The sequence below is a fragment of the Henckelia pumila genome, chromosome 1, assembly GCF_033568475.1.
Source record: "Henckelia pumila isolate YLH828 chromosome 1, ASM3356847v2, whole genome shotgun sequence".
NCBI lineage: Eukaryota > Viridiplantae > Streptophyta > Magnoliopsida > Lamiales > Gesneriaceae > Henckelia > Henckelia pumila.
Window position 1 is genome coordinate 167847278 of NC_133120.1, and position 6213 is coordinate 167853490.

Genomic DNA, 6213 nt, shown 5'->3' on the forward strand with positions numbered 1-6213 from the left:
TATAATAATAATAATAATAATAATAATAATAATAATAATAATAATAATAATAATAATAATAATAATAATAATAATAATAAATAATAGAACGTATCATAACATGATTTTTTTTAATTATAAATACAGATAAAATTACCCGTTTCATGTATAAAAATCTGTGATACTCTTTCACAAGATATCGATTCATAAATAAAATGCATTGATTCCATATATATAATTCTTGGGTGATTTGATTTTTTGTTTTGGATTCGAATTTGAGCAAATTTAAATTTACATTATCAATTATTAATTTATTGTTATTAAATATAGTAGAACAGATATTCTATTTGATTTGGTTTAGTGAGGATATTAGAACATTTCAATTACTAATATGTCATCTGATGTGTGCATATACATATATAATTATTATTAATTTTCAAAACTGGCATTATAAATTAGCAATTTAAAAATTTTATTAAGATAAAATAATATTTAGAAATAAATAAGCAAATAAGATATGATAATTATAGATAAATTACAAATAGTTGGTTGCTCTTGTTATAAATCATCATAGAAATAAATAGATTAATATGGAGAATTTAGACAAGAGAAAATCATATGAGTCGATACTCAGATTTAATTTTTATTGAACTCAATCACCCCTATTTGGATGTCTTTCCAAAGAAAGATGCACATCGTTAAAACCTTATCAGGAAAAAACCAATGGGATAAACTCCTAATGTAGAAAGAAGAGCACGACATCTCGCGATACTTGTTAATTACCTCGTTAAAAACTTTGTTATGAAAAATCACGTGGGAAAAATCATAAACAAGGAAAAAGAGTACAACTTTGATTGCTCCCCCTCTTGCAATCATCACTTGAAATTATTAACTCTTCGTATTCCAATCTTGTGTACGTATTTGTTCAAAATTGATTCAGATGCTGATTTTGCCATTGATATGATAATTCAATACCAAATATATATTTCTCTTCAAGTTGGCAAAAACAATATTTTGAGCTATAAATCTTTCGAGAATGATTCTATATGTATCACCATCAAATCAGTGCATCCACGATAAGTGCAAATATTTTCTCATAATCCGCTTGAAATACTTTGAGAAACTTTGTTAATATTTGTTCATATGTCACATGTCACTTGTCAATCATTTGTTATTGACAGTCATTATTTTTCATAATAGCAAAAAACACATTAATAGTTATATAATTTCGATCCCAAATAATTTGTGAATTCTCATCTTTTATATACCTGTTATTTTTTATAATCCAAATTGGATTCATTAAAATAATTGGTCGTTCACGCTTCTAGCGTACTTTTTTATTTACTTGTAAGTAATATAAGATATGATCCTGTAGGACATCGATTTCTTTCATGACGACCAGCCTCCATTATTCTTTTCACACTGAGATATTCACTAATTTTTCTTTAAAAAGGGGTTCTTCGTCACTAAAAGACGATTTATATACATTATTCAACTTGAATATAAATGAAACTAGTTGTTGGGTTGTGAAACAAAAATAATCTTGATTTTGATGATAACAAAACTTGTTATTGTATTTATAACATATTTCATCAAGTGTTGTAATTAGTAGATCAAATTTGGAATTTTTTGAGCTGGAACTCATTTTCGTCAAGCTGGCGCAGTTGATTAAATCAAACATATCTAATAGCTCGGTAATCCAAATGACTTCAGGCCAAAACTATTGGAAAGCATACTCAAGTATCTACAAGTCATATTTTAGACCAAATCAGTTAGTTTGGACGTTATCTAGGCTAAAATTTGGTCGCAACATCGAGCTGTATGCAAATCAGATCAATGCTACAGTAACCAGATCAAACATGACCAGCTCTGGTATTTTGGCTATATCTTATAGCTCGCTTATTAAAACTGGACGATTCAGTATGAGTTACGAAGCTAATAAAAATATCTACAAATCATCTACACAAGTCAAAGCCTGAATCGGAGTCTAAAAAGCAGATAAATCGAGATGAAGTTTATGATCCTGCACTGAAATTCTGCAGAACAGAATTTCTGACACAACTGAGAATTTCAAGCTTATCTCTCTCGTACCAACTCAAAATCAAGTGATTCTTGATTCTTTGGAAAGCCAAGAGAAAGAGATACCACTTTTATGTTTGCCACTTTGTCCATAAATCAGTGCATCAAGAGCTATAATCAAGTGAACATATCAGATCAAACATGACTAGACTAGGTCAAGTGAACAAGACCAGATCGAAGTTGCTCTATACCAGATCAGTTGGATCAGAACAGATCAAAGTTCGACCAGACTGGATCAAAGTCATGCCAGACCAGATCAATCTGACCAGATCAATTAACCAACCCGATGAACAGTAAAATCAGCTCAAGTTGTGAAAAATTCCAGCAACTCAAATATGACCGTTGCAACTTCAGAAAATGTCCAAAAACTTCCCAAACGGTCATATTATTGAATCTAACGTTCATAAAATTCTTGGAAATTTAAATACAAAAATTTTAAAACAAAACAAGAGTAGAATGGGGAATTAAAAGCATGGGAAGAATATAGAAGCAAAAGAAGCTAGAATGAGAGCAAGCCCAAGGTGTGAGGAACAAGAAGAAGAGATGAGCTTTCAACGTTAAATCCTCTACACCAAACTCACTTTATAGAACACTCTTTCACATCCAAATATCTTTGAATATCATTTGAAGAGAGCTCACTCACATACACACGAGATATGTTCTTCAAAAAATTAGTTGAATGAAAGTCTTAGCACAAAGACGTTAAAGTTGTGTTTGTAGTCTTGACATGAGAAACGTTAAAAATTATGTGGATTGTGAGGTTGAGACCTACAATCAAGTGTTCTAGGAGTTCTTGTTTAGGAGTTGGATAAGTTCTAAACCGGATTGGGTTTGTACGAATGAGTTGTATAAATCAAAGTACTCTAGTTGATCATTTCGAAGAGGAAGAAGGGATGACATAGGAGATTGAGCTCCGAACATCCATAAATAAATTTTTGTCTATTTATTTATCGCATTTACTTTCTTATTGCCACTGTTTTTAGTATGCATAGTTGAAGCATTTTATGTATTTTTCATACACCAAAATATTGCATACAAAGTGTTTGATAAAATGCTCCAACCAAACTGTTTTTATTATTTCAAAATGTTTATTTGGTTTCTACGAAGAATTATTTCGAGTGTATTTCGCTTGATTTGAAAACCAAACTCGATATAATTCATCGGTGCTTGGTTTATTTTTGAACATTTCAAGAACGAGCTATTATAGCTCCAAAATATTTTTAATTGTATATTCACTCTCATTTACACACATATTTCAATCCTAACAATTGAAATCAGAGCAGGTTATTTTTGACAGAGCATTTGAAACTGATTTTGATCTTCAAAATTTCGTTTTTGAGATTTTCTAACATAAATATGCGTAGTTGAGAATTTTTGGCTGCCTGCAGCGACTTTGGAAAAAATGGCATAACTCCTTGCTCAAGTGTCCAAATGACAAATCGCATTTTGCTTTGTAAACTAGACTTGTAAAGGATTGCAACGGTATAAAATTTGCATCCTGGTAATGCATGAGGAAATGCAGTTTATTCGATGAATTCAAATTATATGTGTTGCGATAGAAAACTGGGCATGGACATAAAGTTGATGTTTTTGTCAAGAAGCTGAAGGATGTTGCACTCATCAATATAAGGAACAAAGAAACTAAAATTTCAGTCACAAATCATCAAGAAAACTCAGTACACTCGTTCTAAATTAGCTTTAGGAGAGCTTTTGAGTTTGATTGTCATCTTGATGTTCTACTTCTGCTAGCAAGTCTTGGATTAAGAATGTCTAGTCATTTTTCTTACAAATCTGATTGTTCTTAGTGACTAAAGGGATGCTTAAATGATTTATGGATATTTCAATTGACATATTAATCTTGATTTTGTGTAGCTTGCTAGTTTGAAATAATTTGATTCAATCTTGATGAAGCTTGCTAATTGTCAACTTGTTTATTTATGTTGGAAATTTATGTGCATTACATATATTTTTTTCAAATATTGTTTAGTTACCCCTATACTTTTATAGATTTCAAAGTTTTAAAAATATAGGGGAGATCTAATAATAATTTTAAGGGGGAGAAAATTTTGTTCTTAAAATGTATCTTTTTGATTCACACAAAAGGGGGAGAAATATGTTGCATAAAAATATGATTTTTGCATAACTTGAGTTTTAATGTTCATATTTTTATCCAATTTTTTTTATCATCAAAAGGATAAGATTGTTGGGTTGTGAAACACAAGAAATCTTGATTTTGATGATAACAAAAATTGTCATTGTGTTTATAACATATTTCATCAAGTGTTGTAATTAGTATATCAAAGATGGAAGTTTTTGAGCTGGAACTCATGTTCATCAAGCTGGCGCAGTTGATTAAATCGAACATATCTCATATCTCGGTGATCCAAATGACTTGAGGCTAAAACGGTTGGAAAGATTACTCAAATATATACAAGTAATATTTTAGACCAGATCAGTTAGTTCGGATGTTATCTAGGCAAAAAGTTGGTCGCAACATCGAACTGAATGCAAATCAGATCAATGCTACAGTAACCAGATGAAACATGACCAGTTATGGTATTTTGGCTATATCTTACAGCTCGCTTATTAAAATGGGACGATTCAGTATGAGTTACAAAGCTTAGAAAATTATCTACAAATCATCTTCACAAGTCAAAGCCTGAATCGGAGTCTAAAAAGCAGATAAATTGAGATGAAGTTTTTGATCCTACACTGAAATTCTGCAGAACAGAATTCTAAGACAACTGAGAATTTCAAGCTTATCTCTCTCTCTCTCTCGTACCAACTCAAAATCAAGTGATTCTTGATTCTTTGGAAATCCAAGAGAAAGGGATACAACTTTTATGTTTACCACTTTTTTCATAAATCAGTGCATCAAGAGCTATAATCAAGTGAACAGATCAGATCAAACATAGTTAGACCAAGTCAAGTGAACAAGACCAGATCGAAGTTTCTCTATACCAGATCAGTTGGATCGGACCAGATCAAAGTTGGACCTGACCAGATCAAAGTAATACCAGACCAGATCGACCAGATCAATCAACCAGCCCGATGAACAGTAAAACCAGCTCGATCCTGTCCCACCTATCGCCAAGTACACATACAAAACAAAGCAACAGTCGGATAACTCCGGTGAAAATAAAGTTCAGTAAAAGCAACATGACATATAATATCAATTAGCATATCAATATCATGATATGACATTCATAAGATTCAATAACAATAAAGATGAGATGCATGTCTTCAAAAGTTCGAGATTATCAAATCATATAATCAAAAGGAAATTCGTTCATTCGGTTGGGATCTCGAGGCCAAGATCTCATGACTGACCACCGACTCACCTCTCGGGGTGGGGTCACTTATCTCTAACCTCTAGAATTTGAGCAACATATAAAGAGTCTTTTACGCTCTAGGCGAAATCCATGACCTAGGCCACTAAGTTATAGTCCTCAATACATCTAATTCGATTTGGGCGGTTCTGCCCTTTTCAAAATATAGATAAAGGCTCAATATGAATGCAATGCAATTCAATATGCATTCAACTAAATCATGAAGTCGCATAAGAGCACTTTATCAAACAAAACTCATTCAAGATCAAATAACATGCAGTATATGATTTTAGGGAAACTCGAGCTTCGAAAACACTCTCGAGTGCTCGTTCCCATTCGATCTATGTTCGTTTATACCTTATTCGCTTCGAAGGTACTCCAGATCTGTAATTCAATAACAAAGAGTAATTTAAACTCTATTCAACATTCAATCGAACAAAACTAGGTAAAACTCATTACCAACTCGATCAATCCTTCGTCGATTCGAATTCTGTTAACTCCGGGTTCAACAATCTCCAAACCAATTTTTACGGAGATGTAATCGAATCAATAACGATATTCAAAGCCAAACGAAACATGGTCCAATCAATTCAATTCAAACGAAAACGAAAACTCAAACCGACGGCATAACGACTATATTCTGATCACAACGGAAACACAAACACAAGTATAATATCGATACCAACTCAAATCAATATCAAATCATCAATAAAGACTCAAACCCATAAAATCTCAAAACTCTAACTTTCAAAAATCACAAGAAAATTCATAAAAAATTCGAACGACGCTCTGTTTCAATTTCGAATGAGACTAAACAATAAGAACT